Source organism: Triticum aestivum, chromosome 2A (genome assembly GCF_018294505.1).
Source record: "Triticum aestivum cultivar Chinese Spring chromosome 2A, IWGSC CS RefSeq v2.1, whole genome shotgun sequence".
NCBI classification, from domain to species: domain Eukaryota; kingdom Viridiplantae; phylum Streptophyta; class Magnoliopsida; order Poales; family Poaceae; genus Triticum; species Triticum aestivum.
The window spans coordinates 687,957,510-687,975,497 of record NC_057797.1 but is presented as its reverse complement, the minus strand read 5'-3'; the positions used below and the strand labels follow the sequence as shown (position 1 = coordinate 687,975,497).

The 17,988-nt window shown below is 50.7% G+C and overlaps 1 pseudogene; it reads right to left on the bottom strand.

Annotated features, from left to right (window-relative positions):
* Positions 1–7,712: 7,712 nt before the first annotated feature.
* On the bottom strand, positions 7,713–16,579 carry LOC123191855 (chalcone synthase 1-like; annotated as a pseudogene).
* Positions 16,580–17,988: the final 1,409 nt, after the last annotated feature.

The window sequence follows — 17,988 nt, the reverse complement described above, 5'->3', positions numbered from 1 at the left end:
GCGTCTTAAAGCCCCAGGCTAAGTGGTCTACGAAAACGACGACCTCTCCTTCTTGAGGTGTGGGAGGGCATTTTTTGCCAGGGACCCTCCAATGGATGGTGTTTTTGCTGCTTAAAGCGCCGATCAGGACTGAATTGTTCAGTTGAGTCTCTGTGACGCGAGAAGGCACCCAGTTGCATTCATATACTTGCTTGGCCATGATGAACTCTACAAGATAGGGGATTCCGGTTCAAGAATGCATTGATTAAAGTACATTGATATGTACAATGTTAACCGGAGACAGCTCTATCTAAACCGGAGTTTTACGAAGCGACAGCATCAGGCAGTTCAACAAGGGGACTAATGGTATATACCAGTTTGTTAATTTTTTTCTACACCAAGTTAAACCGCCGAATCTAAGCATTGAAACAGTTGAGATTGCGGATGGGTAAGTGTACAGAAACAGATTTCACAAGATTTCCCTACAGCAATGGATCTGAAGCAAGTTCAGAAAAGAAGAAAAATATTCAAAAGCTCAAAGCACAACAGTATTGAATCAATGGGCAGAAATATATGTGAGATCTATGGTTTTAGGCATGAAACTAAAGGCGGATACTAAAAGTTATCACTACACAGAGAAGGGGTTCACAGATGCATCCAGGAGCTAGCATATGAACATGAACAGGTGATGAACGCAGCAAGAACACGAAACCCTAGAACAGATCTATGGTGAGAAGAACAGAAGACCTACCAGAGCTGAGGAAGATACGGGAGGTCGCCGCAGTTTTCTGGTGCGCTCAGGTTGGTGCAGCGGCCAAGGTCGATGCAAAAGACGACGGCGACGGCGGAGTTCTGAGACTGGCGATGCGAGGAAGACGAAGAGGAAAGGCACGAAGGGGAGAAAAGAAATGACCCTTCGGCCCTATTTATAAGGCAAAAAGACATGTGTCAGGCGCGTGAATCCAGGAACCGAAAATTTCGGAAGCGGAGCTGTCGCCTCGGTTGTTGTGAGTTTATTAAACAAGGAGATATCAGGGATGTTTTCTTTATGACAGATGACGTCACCTCGCCTTACAGCAACGGGAGAGGATGACATCATGGCGGTTCAGCAACTACGAGAAGATGTTGAAGATGAAGATTTTGCTACTGGGTGTAAACCGGCCTATGTGGGCCGGGTTAACTTCATCAGTAACTCAAGAGTGTTAAAGCCCAAGAAGATAGATGAGGGCATGAGGCCCGTAGTCGGTTTAAGACTTGTAGCCGTAAACCGGCATATGTATATAAACTTGTATTGTAAGATAGGAATAAGGAGAGACCAACCCGGATACGAATATGAACCAGTGTTAGGACTCTGTGAACCGACGGGCGTCACCCGTGTATATAAGGGGACGACCCGGCGGCAGTTTAGGAGGACAGACAACAACTCGAGACTTAGGCGAAGCTTGTTTTGCTCCCTAGTCATCGAAACCCCATCAATTCCATCACAACTAGACGTAGGTTTTTACCTTCATCGAAGGGGCTGAACTAGTATAAACCCTCTTGCGTCCCTGTGTCTGCTTTAACCCCTTCGAGCTAACCCGTTGTGATGGCCTCACGACTAAATCCTTTCTCTAGGACATTTGCCGTGACAAAACCACGACAACCGCCGACGCCGCGTCCTCCGGCGGCACCACCGCCTCCCACAGCCCGGCGGCGTCCAGGTCGGCCTCCACCTTGATGGCCCAGGTGGTGTAGTTCTCCCCCGTGAGCACTAGCGCCGGATGCGACACCGAAGTGCCCGCGCCGCCACCGTACGGGACGATCAACATCACCGGCGCGCCCTGACCAGAACGTGGCTTTGATACCAAATGTTGGAACCTCCAGTCCCTCGCCTCACTCCTCCTAGCTCTCTGTGTCGCCGTGGCTCAAACCAAGGAAGAAGAAGATCAAAGAAGGAAGAAGGACATGGAGACATGGTGGTTTTTCTCGGCGCACGAACGCCTTTTTCTTTCCCCTGAGCACGAACTCAGCCCACACACCATTACATCGATCACCACACGGGTTTTATACCTCGGACTATGCTGGGCACGACCCGCACGCGTCCACTTCCCAAGCCCACGTCCTGGCCCGCTCTAGCCGCATCCACCCCGCGCATGCATGCGCTCGGTGCGCGCCGAGCCCTCAACAGAACGGCCTTAGTGACCCGGTCCAGCTCGCCCTAGTCCTACGGTGCCTCGCGCTCACCACGCACCCGCACCCTAGCCTACACCCATACACACAACGCACGCAACCCCGTGGTCTCGACGTGCCCGCTGCGTCTGGAGCGTGCCCATACACGCGCCCGACGCGGTGAGCTCGCCGCCGCGGCTTATTTGCCCTAACAGAGGCCGACTATGACGATCAGGGGAAAATCGCACGTTACCGTCTCAAACCCCTATACTAGCACAGCCCAGAAGTTACCTACGACGCGCATCATCTGGCGACCTTTTTCTACCGGAAGGCAGTGCTGTCCGGCAACCCGTCCAGCGGCGGCGGCGGCGACTGCGTCGTCACGGTCGTCCACTATGGTGGCGAGTGGATCTCCTACGCCAGGGCCGGAGATGCCAGATGGCGGGTGCTGGTTTCCAACCAGTACTGGGGCCAAGATCGGCACAACGGGAACGGGAGTATCTACGCCGAGTGCGCGTACCACAACGGGAGGATCTACGCCGTGACCTACAAGGGGGGCGTGGAGCGATGGGACCTCGACGGCGCCGGAACGCCATCGAGGAAGGCGATGGTGCTATACTGCCCGCGCGACGCCGTGCTCACCAGGCACCTGGTGGCCGCGCCGGGCGGCGGGCTATGGCAGGTCAGCGCGGTGTGGGAGCCCGCACGCGCGGTGGTCCCGGACGGGATTAGGTTCACGTTCCGCGTGGTGGACGACAACAACGACGGCGGCGGCGCTGATGCCGAAGGAGGAGCCGGGGAGCGGGGGTCAATGCAGGAGCACGCGCTGTTCCTCGGGCTGAACCGGTCGGCATTTTTACCGGCGAGGAGCTTCCCCGGCGTGAGGCCTGGCATGCTCTACTTCTCCGCGCCTTGGATGAGGCAGTACGCTCCCGAGATGCTCGAGCAGGTGGGTGACTGGGGAGGCGCCAGGGCCTATGACGTCAAGACAAGGACAAGGACGTTCGAGGGCGTGTTCCCTGGCGTGCTGTCCGAGTCCGCGCGGCTGATGGACTGCCCTACGGAGGGAGAGGGATCCTCTGACATGCAAGAGGGAAGTCAGGGAGCTACAGTGACCTCTTTGTGTAAAATATGGAAGGCAAGTTAGAGATCCGACACTGCCCAGGAATCACTGTAGATGCACAGATTACTGTCGACAATCACTGTACATAATCGTTGTGTTAAATTGCAGCTTATGAAAATCTAGAGAAGAGAAGTCAGGCTACTGTAGCTTCCCCTGACTTCTCTTCCTAAGTCAGAGGATCTGAATCCCCTACGGAGGTCTGGATCATGCCCAATCTGTACTAGCAATCTATGTAACCAGGCCTTCTGAAAGCAAATAGGAGGAGGAGGTATGTGTTTTGGCTTGTTAATCGGTTGATGTTTCTCTTAGCAGAGGCATGCAAAAACAATCACTTGTGCTGATCAAAATCGATCCTCGATGAATCTACCCTTTTGCATCGTTCTTAGTTGCATTGTTCGTCCATGTGCAGCACCACCTGATCAAATGGCTTTCTATTTTGTTTCATTAATCAGTGAACGAACTACAGGGGAATAGGGGATACATTGTGACCATGGTGCTGCTATAAAAGATGATGATCATCAATCAAGGAACACAATGTACATAAATTGTTTCCTCCAACACGCATCCAAATGCTTGCCATCTTGTATTAATTGGAGAGGGAAAATATCAGGATGACCAAATGAACAAGTGGAAACGAGGGGGAAAACAATACTAGGCCTGTCTAACAAAAAACGACAGAAGAACCAGAAAAATAATTCTCCTACAGAGGACCGGGTGGCACCATTGGGTGGTCGCGTGTGCAAAGAGTACCAGATGATGCTATTGCAACTCAAGTCTCTTATGGCCATGATGTTACTATCAATTTTCCACAACCATCATTCTATTTCACCTATAGTGCTATGTCCATAGCCCGCGTTCATATATTGCGTGAAAATTGAAAAAGTTTGAGAATATTCAAGTATGGAACAATTGCTTGGCTTGTCATCGGGGTTGTGCATGATTGAAGAATTTTGTGTGACAAAAATAAAGCATAGCCAAACTATATGATTTTGTAGGGATAAACTTTTTTAACTATGTTATTTTGAGAAGACATAATTGTTTGGTCAGTATGCTTGAAGTATTATTATTTTATGACAATATTAAAATTTTGTGTTGAGTCTTTCGGATCTGAATATTCATGCTATAATAAATAAAATTACATTGAAAATTATGCTAGCTAGCATTCCACATTAAAAATTCCGTTTTTATCATTTATCTACTCGAGGACGAGCAGGAATTAAGTTTGGGGATGCTTGATACGTCTCCAACGTATCTATAATTTTTGATTCTGCCATGCTATTATATTATCTGTTTTGGATGTTTAATGGGTTTTAATATGCTCTTTTATATTATTTTTGGGACTAACCTATTAGAGCATCTCCAACAGCCGCCGAATGCGCCGCGCACTAAAAACTACTTTGACGCGCACCCATCGCCTGGTTTGGCGTGGCGGGTAGTGCTGGCTCCTGCAGCGCGCAAAAATGCAGCGCGCGCGATTCTCGCACAAACAATATATGCATTCCAAACACAAGAAAAAAAATTGAACACAAACAAAATAAATCAACAATAAATAGTTCAATTTCGTTATTACAACTCAAACAAATAGTTTATCATTCAATACAACAAATAGTGCAATAACACAACAAATAGTTCAACAATACAATATCAAACACACAAATCATGATGCTATTTGTCGTCCATTCCATGCCCATCACTCCTCGATGAGATTCTTCTGAAGATCATCATGCACTTCGGGACGTCGAATGGCATGATAGGAGGCAACAAAACAGGTCACCCTTTCGGCCCTCCGTCGCACTCGCACGGGATGTCCCAGGAGCTCATACTGAGAGTAGTCTACATCTTGGCCACGCTCATTCTCGATGATCATGTTGTGCATGATCACACAAGCGTGCATGATGTACCAAAGCATTTTTTGATCCCAAAATCTAGCCGGTCCTCTCACAATAGCAAATTGGGTCTGCGAAATCCCAAAAGCTCTCTCCACATCTTTTCTAGCCGTCGCTTGAGCATTGTGGAAATCAAGATTTTTCTTACCTTCCGGTTTTTTCAACGGCTTCACAAATGTTTGCCACTTTGAGTAGATGCCACCCGCAAGATAATAGCCATAGTTGTATGTACGACCATTTGCTATAAACTGCACCGGTGGCAAATCACCATTTGCAATCTTATTCATAAGTGGTGACTGGTTGACAACATTGATGTCATTCAAAGATCCAGGCATTCCAAAGAATGCATGCCAAATCCAAGTCTCTTGATCGGCCACCGCTTCAAGGATTATAGTGGAACCCTTTTTTGGCCGTGGAATTGACCATGTCATGCCTTTGGACAATTCTTCCAACTCCAATGCATGCAATCTATTGAGCCAAGCATACCTAGGAAGCCACGAGCTTTGTTCATTTCCAATAGCCTTGCAGCGTCTTCAGCATTGGGAGATCTCAAATACTCCTGGCCAAACACTTGGACAATTTCGACTGCGAAGCGCTTGACACACATGATGCCTTGGCTCTCACCCATAGCCAAGTGATCATCAACTAGATCAGTCGGGATACCGTATGCCAACATACGCAAAGCGGCTGTCACCTTCTGAAAGGTGCTATGCCCGAGCTCTCCGGCGGCATTCCTCCTTTGCTGAAAAAACCGGTCATGGCTCACTAGTTTCTCTGCAATGCGCCTGAACAACTCGGTGCTCATTCTAAACCAGCGACGAATGTAAGACTCCGGGTATGTGGGATTCTCCACAAAATAATGCCCGATCAATCTGTTGTGGCATCGATCCTATCCCTCCAAATTTTCTGCCGACCCATACCCGAACCACGATGCTTCGGTTTTTTATTGATGTGCATTGCTAGGATCATTGCAAGATCCTCCTCCTCTTCCATATCAAATTCTTCTTCGGAAGAATCATACGATGAAATCATCTACGATGTTGAATACTAGGCTATAAAAACTACAATCAACATGCACCAAATTCGTGAAGTTTGAGCAATACATACTTTGCGGGCGTTTTGTCGAACACCTTGTGGGCGCCGAGCGGTAGCGAGCGGCCGCAAGCTGTTCGTCGGAGGACCGCCGCGCGCGAGGGGCGGCAGTGACTAGAGGGAGGCGGAGGAAGCCGCCGCAGCGCGGGGATAGGCCGGGGAAACGCCGGAACGGTCGCAGGGCGGCGCCGCGGATGGATGGGGTGGGTGGAGTTACGAGCGAGCACTCGAGAGTCCAGCGTGCAGGAGCAGACGCAGCAAATAAGCGGCGCGCGATGGCGTTTCGGCCCGCGCGCTGAACTAGATATTCCGCGCGCGCGATTTTTGCACCTCCGCTGGAGCGCCCGGACCGGTAGCGCGCGCAAAAAACGCTGATTTTTCAGCGCGGCTATTGGAGATGCTCTTACTTGTGTTACACCATTCGATGAGTTGGTTATACATGTTACATCATAATAGAGTTGGCAAACCAAGCAGTCAGCTTGGTAAGCCACCAACTAAAAATTGCAAACAATAGAGTTGGCAAGTTGCTCCACTGAAAATTACGTAAGTATGTTCAAATGTAAAAATAGTATCACTGCACTAGATAGGCTTATTGTTCACCTGTAGAGCTGCTCCATTAGAACTATTAAAGCGACTTGGTGGTTCAAAACCAGTGAGAATAGCCTAATTGTTGCATCCGCCCGCTCTCGGACCCGTTCGACAAGACCATATGGCCCACCAATGCAAAATGTGAGCCTTGAAGATCCCTAAAACATTTGGACAAACATATTATCATCGAGTATGTCCTCCCAAGATTTTTTTTCAAACAAAAAAAGTTCTCCCGAGAAATTTTCAGCAGCTTGAACTTTAAAACTAAGTAGTTGGCTACTAAATATCTGATAAACCGAAGTGCAGAGCATACCGTGTGAGCTGTTGATTCTGCTCTTTGTGTGCGTTGATCCCACAGCCGGACCACAAGGAGCCTTGCTGGTTCCATAGATCGTCTTGCCTCGACAATGAGCTAGTAAAACATTATTTTATTTAGGACGATGAACTCTGTGATCTTATCATGCAAATCCTTGTGGTCAATGTAACTATCCTTAATTAATAAAGCTAGCCATAATGAAGCTCAAAAAAAAAGCTAGCCATAATGGCATTCATATGTGAGCAATTTTGATTGTAAGTGTGTTAAATTGCCATAATAGTGTTCTTCTAGGAATAAAATTGAATCACATGAGGCCACAGAAACGGTCCCGAGACAGGATACATAGTTCAGTTTTTTTGAAATAAAAAAAGCAGAAACTAAAAACAAAGGCCACATCAGGGGCCAGCAGCCAACAGTTTTGAAACTGAGTACGTCTCAGAAACTAAACCACAGCCATAACCGTGAGCAACAGAGAGGTTTGAGAACAAATAGCGTCGGGCAATCATGAACACCCTCAGCAACGGAACAGATGTCTTGATTGATTGACCGGTAAGGGGAAAACGCAGAGGCCTTACTGGCCTCACGGGGAGGCGATGGGGACACTGTGGAGGACGATGGTCTCGACAGTGAGGCCGGGGCCGAAGCCGAATAGGACACCCCAGTCCATGCCCTCGCCGGTGGTGGCGTGTCCGTCCTCGGAGGAGCGTCTGCGCATCTCGTCCAGGACGAAGAACAGACACGCGCTGGACATGTTGCCGTACTCGGACAGGACGTGCCGGGTGGCGCGCATCCGCTCCTTGTTAAGCTTGACTTTAGCCTCGATCATGCTGAGGATGGCCGGCCCGCCGGGGTGCGTCACCCAGAAGATGGAGTTCCAGTCGTGGATGCCCAGTGGCTTGAAGGCCTCCTCCAGCGCGCGCTCGATGTTCTTGAAGATGAGTATGGGAACATTCTTGCGGAGGTGGAAGGTGAGACCCGCCTCCAGTAGCTGCCCGCCAATGCTCCCTCCGATTCCGGCAGAATGGTCTGGCTCGCTGTAAGACAATAGGCTTTGGGGGGAACCGGCACAACCCTCTAGGGGTGGCCTATCACATATATATATAATGAGGTGGTATACAACGTTACAATATACACATGTAAATACAGTCTAACACCCTCCCTCAATCTTAGCCACTTTCTAATGAATCTAGAAGGGTAAGATTGCGCCTGCAAGTCTCAAACTGTGGCAAAGGCAATGGCTTGGTGAAGATGTCAGCAAGTTGATCCTTGGAAGAAATAAACTTGATCTGTAGTTGCTTCTGAGAGATACGTTCACGCACAAAGTGATAGTCAACTTCAATGTGTTTCGTTCGGGCATGGAATACCGGATTTGCAGAAAGGTATGTAGCACCGATGTTATCACACCAAAGAACAGGAGGCTGTGATTGGGGTATACTTAACTCCTGAAGCAAGGACTGTACCCAGATGATCTCTGATGTGGCATTGGCCACAGCCTTATACTCAGCCTCAGTACTGCTACGCGAGACAGTAGCCTGTTTCCGAGCACTCCAGGCAATCAGGTTAGAGCCAAAGAAGACAGCATAACCCCCCGTGGATCGCCTGTCATCCGGATTGCCAGCCCAGTCTGCATCAGAATATGCTGAAAGACAACCAGAGTCAGACGGCCGAATATGCAAACCATGAGCCACCGTGAAACGAATATAGCGCAAAATCCGCTTAACAGCAGACCAATGAGTGTCACGGGGTGACTGCAGATACTGGCAGACTCGGTTAACAGCATAGGAAATGTCTGGTCGCGTGATCGTCAAGTACTGGAGCCCACCAACAATACTCCTGTACTCTGTCGCATCAGAAGAAGAAAGAAGCACACCATCAACAGCATTGAGCTTATCAGTGGTAGACATGGGTGTAGTCGTCGGTTTGCACTTAAGCATCCCAGCTCGCTGCAACAAATCCAGAGAGTACTTCTTCTGCGTCATAACAAGGCCAGCAGCACGAGAAGTAACCTCCACACCAAGAAAGTAATGAAGCTTCCCAAGGTCCTTGACCGCAAAATCAGCACCAAGTGAGCGAACAAGCGCAGTAGCAGCCGACTGAGAGGAGCTGACCAAAATGATATCATCTACATAGACCAACAAGTACATAGTAACCTCAGGCCTTTGAAGAAGAAACAATGAGGAGTCAGCAGTTGATGATGCAAAACCATGAGCACGAAGAGCCATTGCAAGACGAGCATGCCAAGCACGAGGAGCCTGCTTCAGACCATAAATTGCCTTGGACAGACGACAGAGATGATCAGGGCGATCCGGATCAGAGAAACCCGGAGGCTGGCGCATGTAAACCTCCTCCGCCAAGACACCATGAAGAAAAGCATTTTGAACATCAAGCTGACGAAGAAACCAACCTCGAGTAACAGCCAGAGAGAGAAGAAGTCTGATGGTAGTAGGCTTGACCACTGGACTGAAGGTGTCTTCATAGTCAAGTCCAAAACGCTGTCGAAAACCACGAGCAACCAGACGAGCCTTATAGCGCTCAATGGACCCATCAGAATGCCTCTTCACTTTGAAAACCCATTTGGAATCAATGACATTTACCCGTGATTGTGGAGGAACAAGAGTCCATGTCTGATTGCGAAGAAGCGCTTGATACTCCTGCTCCATGGCCTCTCTCCAATGAGGAATGCGCATAGCAGCTTGATACGTGCGTGGCTCAGAGGATGGATCTGCGAGAGCAGCAGACATGCACGCCGCTAACCAAGCAACTGTGCCATCGTGACGTTGCTTAGGCTGAAAAATGCCACTCCGACTGCGCGTATGTGGACGTAGAGCAGCAGCAGGAGCCGGCGGAGGCGAAGGTGACGGAGACGTGACGGTCGCCGGAGATGCAGGAATCACCTCAGGCGAGCTCGGGACAGACGACTCCGGGCTGCATGGCGAAGACTGGCCCGACGACAGGGGCTCAGAGGCCATGGGCGAACCGAGAGTGGGCGAGGCCAGCTCCGGTGACACCGGCCCAGACGGCCTTGGCGAGGCGAGAGCAGGCGAGGCCGGCCCTGGTGAGAAGGGCCCAGACACCCTGGGCGAGGCAGGGGCGGGCGAGGCCAGGCCTGGTGATGACTGCCCCGACGCCCTGGGCGAGACGGGGACCGAGGAGGCCGGCCCAGTCGGCGGGGTTGCAGGGCGCGACGATGGCGAAGGCAGCCCAGAAGCCAGAGGCGACCGGGCCAGGACGTCGATCGGCCGTGCATGAGCACGGAAACCGAGGCCATGCAGGGGCGCCATGTGCTCCTCATGCACAACAGAAGGTGCCGAGGATGAAGGCGATGGCGACGAAGAGGAAGATGGCACTTCCAGAATCTCCAAACGAGCCCCACGACCAGTGCCTGCACCATGGTTAGGCAACAATAGAGGAGAATATGCAACATCATCAAATTGGTCAGAAGCAACAGAGGATGAATGCATGACAGGTGGCTCGGTAGTGGACACAGGGAGTTTGGCAAAGGGAAAAACATGCTCATCAAACACAACATCCCGAGAGATGTAGACACGATTAGTGGGCACATGAAGACATTTGTATCCTTTATGAAGAGAGCTATAACCAAGAAAAACACACTTCTTGGAACGAAACTCGAGCTTACGCTTGTTATATGGACGGAGATGGGGCCAGCAAGCACACCCAAACACCTTGAGAAAGGTGTAGTCCGGTTGTTCATTAAGGAGAACTTCAATGGGAGTCTTCATATTCAAAACACGAGTGGGAGTACGATTGATGAGAAAACATGCAGTGGTGAAAGCATCACTCCAAAAACGAAACGGAACAGATGCATGGGCCAAAAGAGTCAGACCAGCTTCAACAATGTGACGATGCTTACGTTCTACTGAACCATTCTGCTGATGTGTATGTGGACATGCTAAACGGTGAGTGATCCCAAGCGACTGAAAGAAGGAGTTGAGGTTGCGATACTCGCCACCCCAGTCCGACTGAACATGAACAATTTTGTGCTTGAGAAGGCGTTCAACATGTTTTTGGAACTGAACAAAAATGTCAAACACATCAGATTTACGTTTGATAAGATAAAGCCAGGTAAAGCGGCTGTAAGCATCAACAAAACTGATATAGTAATTATGACCACTAACAGAAGTCTGAGCAGGACCCCATACATCTGAAAACACAAGTTCTAAAGGATGTTTCACCTCACGACTGGACTCCGAAAAAGGGAAGTTGATGACTCTTCCCCTGCTGACAAGCATCACACACTGCTACATCTTTATTACTAGACACACTAGGAAGCTCATGACGACGCAAAACATGCCGGACAATAGGTGTGGCCGGGTGACCAAGACGAGCATGCCACTGTGACGGAGATACCCGAACTCCACTGAAGACGCGAGCGACGCCAGGATGCTCCAGACGATAGAGACCTTGGCAGAGCCGCCCACTAAGAAGAATGTCCCTCGTGCCCCGATCCTTAATAAAAAGATCAAAAGGATGAAATTCACAAAGCACATTATTATCACGAGTGAGTTTAGGAACTGAAAGAAGATTACGTGTCACAGATGGAACTCGAAGAACATTGCGAAGTTGAAGACTCCTATTGGCATGTCTAGTGAGAAGTGATGCTTGACCAATATGAGAGATGTGCATACCTGCTCCATTGGCGGTGTGGATCTTGTCGGAGCCATGGTAGGGTTCACGAGTGTGAAGCTTCCCCATCTCACTGGTCAGGTGCTCTGTCGCCCCAGAGTCCATGTACCAGTGGGGATCAATGGAGTAGGACTGAGTGTGTCCCTGTGGCTTCTGCGGCGGCGGACGATCAGCCATGGCGACCTGACGAGCAAAGTTGCGTGTATCCTTCCCGTCATTGCCGAGACCAAGAAAACCCCGCTGGAAGCGCTTGTGACACTTCGAGGCCCAGTGCCCATCGCGACCACAAAGCTGGCACACACGTGGACCGCCAGCCCCTGGTAGCGTCGCAGTAGGAGGAGGGGCCGAGGCGGGTGGTGGTGACTGCCCCGAAGGAGCCCTGGATGAAGCAGAGGAGCGACCACCCTTGGTGGCGGCGTTTGCCGAGAGGGCGCCGTTGCCCCTGGATCGGCGCGTCTCGACTCGTTGCTCAGTAAGCAGGAGGCGTGAAAAGACCTCGTGTGCTGGCATGGGCGTGGAGTTGCCCCTCTCATTGATGATCTCGACTAGGGCGTCATACTCCTCATCAAGACCATTGACAATAAACGAGTTGAACTCGGAGTCGGTGAGGGGCTGTCCAATGGAGGCCAGCGTGTCGGCGAGACTCTTGACTTTGTTGTAGAACTCAGTGGCGGTGGAGTCAAGCTTCTGACACTCCCCAAGTTGGCGACGGAGCCCAGATACACGAGCCTGCGACTGTGCCGCAAACGAGCGCTCAAGAATAGTCCATGCCTCGTGGGACGTCTTGGCGAAGACAACAAGCCCAGCAACGGCCGGAGAGAGCGACCCCTGGATGGAGGAGAGGTTCGCCTGATCCTGCCCTGTCCAGACACGGTGAGCCGGATTATAGACCGGACCGTGCACGCTGTCAACCAGCGCAGGAGGGCAAGGGAGAGAGCCGTCGACATAGCCAAGCAGATAGTGACTCCCAAGAAGCGGAAGAACCTGCGCGCGCCAGAAGATGTAATTGTCCGACGACAACTTGATGGTGATGAGATGGCCGAAGTGAAACGGCGGCGGCGGCTGCGATCCCATCGAGGAGACTGGCTGAGGTGAGACCACCGTGGAGACAGTCAGAGGGGCAGCCGGCGCGGTGACAGAGGGCGCGATGGCCGCGGTTGACGCCGCGAAGCCTGCCAGTGCGACGTCCTCCGCCACCAGCGGCGCAGTGGCCGAGGGCGCGACAGCCGCGGTTGACGGGGCGGCGGCGGTGTGGGCCACAAGCGCCTGCCCGGGCGAAGTAGCAGCCGGCGGGAGCGCGAAGAGGGAGCCGACGCTCCGTGTCCCGATCGGCGCCTGAAGGGAGGCGGCATCCAGCGGCCTCGAGAGAAGTGCCGCGAGGGAGGCCGGCAGAATACCGGTGGCGGTGGAGCCGGACGCAGCGGCGGACGTCATAGCAGTCGGGCGACGACGACGGCGGGCGCGGCGGCGGCGGCGGCGGCGGTTTAGGGTTTTTAGGCGGAAGCGGACGTAACCTAGCGTGATACCATGTAAGACAATAGGCTTTGGGGGGAACCGGCACAACCCTCTAGGGGTGGCCTATCACATATATATATAATGAGGTGGTATACAACGTTACAATATACACATGTAAATACAGTCTAACACTCGCCGATACAAGCTAGAACAGCGGCCGCTCCATGGGCTCGTCGGGGTCCGCCCCCACGACCACGGCTGCCGCGCCGTCGCCGAAGAGCACCTGGCCTACCAGCAAGTCGAGGTGGGACTCGTCCGGGCCATGGAAGGTCATGACCATGTTCTCCGAGCAGACCACCAGCATGCGTGCTCCGCGGTTGTTCTCGGCCAGGTCCTTGGCCAGACGGAGCACCATGCCGCCGGTGAAGCAGCCCTGCTGGTACATCATGAAACGCTTCACTGACGGACGCAGGCCGAGCATCTTTGTCGGGTGGAAGTCGGCGCCTGGCAAGTCCACTCCGGAGGTGCTGCAGAAGATGAGGTGGGTGATGCTGGACAGAGGCTGCCCCCATTCCCTGATCGCCTTCTCTGCGGCCTCCTTTCCGAGCTTTGGGACCAGGGGGACAGCGATGGCCCGACGTGCGCTCAACGACGGCGCCATGAACGTGCACATGCTGGGGTTCACCTCAAGCATCTCCTCCGTCAGGTGCATGTATCTCTTCCGGATATGTGACTTGTCACCTGCATATGCAAACAGAATAATGTCTACAATTCATAACAGGAAGGCAAATGCTCGTTCTTTTTGTCAAAATTTTCTGGGCATTTATAAAGTAGATCTTACACTAATTCATATTTAGTACCCCCTTGGATCCAAAATAAGTGTCATGGTTTTAGTTCAAATTTCAGAAGGGGTAATGTTTTTAGATTTTTTTTTCAACAACTTATTGGTGTGACTTCTTTTGTGGAAAACACCCCAGATCTATTAGCAGGCTTCAGTGTTACAGTGCTCCCTAGAAAAGATGAAAGTTACAAACACGTCTCTGGAGGCCCGCCACACTGCACACTCCGACGCGGGTTGAGGATGCGCCGCTGCACCCGCACCCCCGCCCCCTCACGGAACCGACGATACCTTGGACTCAGCGGTCGGTCTTGTCGCAGACGGGAAGTCATCAACCTCGGCTATGGCATGCCCGCACGGTGAAGAAGCACTGAGACAAAGAAATACCGAAGCCCAGACATCGTCGCCCTCGCCGGCAAGCAAGAGAGAGGAAGAACTGGCGCGTGTACCTCCTACACACCAACCCACTATCCTGCAGCACCGCTGGAGGAGGCGACGACAAAATGAAGACATGGCCGGAGAACCAGATCCCCAGCGCATGCAGTCGACAGCATCGCCTCACCGACCACCTGCAGGGAACGAAAGCTCGAAGAAGAGCCCCGAGCACCAAAAGTCGCCAGGACTGCGACGACGCCCCAGAGGACGACGACACAGAGGTGAAGGACCTGTGACACCACACTTCGCTCCGGTAGCACCTCCTCCTCCAAAGCGCCGTCAGCAAAACCCTACCTAGGCAGAGATGCGGGGTTCCCCCACCCTCCCGCTAGCGGAGCGACCATCGGAGGGAGAGGAAACCCATGGCTTGTCGGTGAGCGTGGGAGGAAGACGAAGACGCCCAAGATTCACTTCTTTGTACTGTTCACAGGAAAGAGGAACGGGGCACGGACGTCCACTCGATAGTGAATGTCGAAACATAAATTAGGGGATTTCTATTCTAAACAAAAAAGGCCATTGATCTTTTAAACTTTTTGGCTGTGTTAAGTTTACAAAAATACTTGTAAAACAACAACAACAACAACAACAACAACAACAACAACAACAACAACAACAACAAAGTTTACAAATGTTATTTCAAGTCTCGCATTGCATATGTTGTATATATGTGTACATAAGTTTCCGCAAAAGTACATAGGCTGCTTTTTTTTTGCGGGAGAAACTTTCGATCTAATCATAATCAATCATAGCAGTATAGAGAACATTAGAGCATATCCAATAGATGATGCAAATCTGGAGATGTATAACTAGGAGATGTAAAATTTACATCATCAAAAATGCATTTTACATCTTCAAAAAAGAGGCAACTCCAACAGATGATGTATATTATATAAAATCCAACTCCAACTGATGTTGTAAATTTGAAGATGTAAAACGGCTGGCGGCCGCGCGACAGAGGCACATGGAGGCGCTGGAGCTGGCGGGGCCGGGCCACAACAGCGGCAGCCCAGCCGACCTCCATCTGGGAGCGCGGGTTGCAGAACGTCGCCGTCAGCCACGACTAGCGGCAAATCCGAGCGGCAATAGAGCCCTGTGAGCCGAGCTCGGGCCATGGCGCCATGGCGACCAGCCTCGAGCAGCAACGACACTCCTCGACGCCCCCTCGAGCAGTTGTGAGCCTCCTCTACTCACAGCACGGCAGATGGCCGTATTCCGGCGGTGGGGATGGTCGGCGGTGAACTGGAATGGGTAGGGGAGGCATCGGAGCTGGCGCGGGGGGGGGGGGGGGGGTGCCCGAGCTGGCCGGAGTCGGTCGGCAGCGGCAGGCGGCGGAATGGGGATCGGGCAGTTGGGAACTTTCATGATAGCTGTTGGGTTGGTGCGCGGCTGGCCGTTTTGCATCTGGATTTACATCGGTTGGTGATGTAAATTTACATCGCGATGTGTTGTATTTTACATTTTTTGAAGGCCAAAAAAAAAAATAAAAATGCATTCAATATGTGTTTTTGAGCCTCAGAAATGTATAAATTAGTTATTTTTGCATATACATAATCTATTGAAGATGTTTTTATAGGTAACAAAATCACAACTAGTTTCCTGGATCACCCACCGGCTACGAACCCAGTTCGCATATACGGTGGACAATGCATGTATATGGGGCGGAGACAGGGGTGCCAGCCAGGGCCTTGGTCCCCCCTAACATCTTTTATGTAGGCCTAATATGAATAGTAATACTAGTGATTAGTATTATTTTCGCTAAAATGATGTTTTTTGATGGACTGGCCCGTCCTAACAAGGTTTAATAATACTCGGCCTCCTTTATCCGATTTTTCTGGCTCCTTCACTGTGTGTGTATATGAATGCAGGGAGCAGAGAGGATGTTGTTATTGTCGATACTTACACATCCTCTTGAACTTGGCCTTGAGGTCGACCAGGTGCTCGCTCTTTGTGACCCTGAAGTAGTAGTCCGGATAGTCTGCCTGGTACACGCAGTTGGGTGGCGTCGCCGTGCCGATGGCCAGCACCGTCGCCGGTCCAATCGCGCGCTGCGCCTCCCTCACCTCCTCCACCGTCATCGTCGCGGCGGCCATAGATGGATCCGTCGGTCTCTCTGTGCGTTACCTAGCTCACGGCAGTGGCCCGAGCTACGTGTATCTCGGGATGTGCTTGTGTTATCGTGGTGTCTGCTGGATTGGAGGTACTTGTATTAATTGTAGTTAGGACTCCTTGTATTTGAGCTTAATTTATTCCCGGGTCTAGGGTGGGTACTGTATACTCGTTTATTAAGGAAGGAAAGCAGGTGATGGCTTGCTGGCCCTTATGCTAGATATATTTGTATCTTTGTAAAAAAAGAATGAACAATCACCCACGAAGACCAGCCGGAGGGGTGGTCATTTGCATCTAAATACGTGTATACATACTACTCTCTCTCTCTCTCTCCCTCTCTGTGTGTGTGTGTGTGTGTTTTATAATATAATACATATAGATTTTTTGAAAACTCAAACTTTGCAAACTTTGATCAAATTTATAGGTAAAATTATTTATATCTACAATACTAAATATATAATATGAAACAACTTCTTATAATGAATCAAATGATATATGTTTTGCATTCTGGACGTAAATATTTTTCTTTGGTCAAAGATTGTGTGGTTTGAGTTTTCAAAAAGTCTATATACACTGCATTATGAAACATAGTGAGCATTATAATATAGTTAGTAGTATAGAATTTATAATCTACCTTCTACATTATTTTTAGCGGATGCTTCTTGTGTCCAAAACAGATGCCTCTTATGTCTTATCTTTAGCGGACATATACAAATGTCGGGGCACGCAGTATGCTACGCGAGCGAAAAACAAAAATTTGTCCCGCATGATCGAGGAACTTGTTGCTGAGCGAAAGATCATGGCAGTGGGTCCTACCACTAGACGCACAGCCATGACATTGAAAGAAGAGTTGACGAAGCGTGTCTTCATCTCCTCCTTCCGGTTTCCTCGAATGGTTCGTCAGATCAACGAAGGTGCGGTGCCTCCAAGGTACTCCCTCCTTACTAGTTTATAAGGCTCATATCTGAAATCTCACCAATCAAGGGAAATGTCTATTGGCTCGGATGAATTAAGCTGGTTTAGAAAGTGCCCAATGAGCCTTCTGCCTTTTCTTCGCGAAAACTGTGCGCACCGCAGTATTAATTCTCAGCCCGTTCGACTCCCGATGCAATAACTCCAGCGCCCGCGTGCTCTATGCTGCGCGCTAACGGCTGCATGCGCGCGCTCTCTCCCGCCTCCGCTCTGAACTTACTGCATGTGCGCGCTCTCTCCCGCCTGACCTCAAAACTAAACCGGCCCGTGCGCGCGGTCTCTCCCACCTCTCTCTCTCATCTGCATGGCGCATGCATAGGCCAGTTTCATTTTCATGGTTTGCATGCACGGCGCCAAACAACAAATGAAAAAAGCACCGCCAAAATCCTCTGGTGCCATTAGCTCA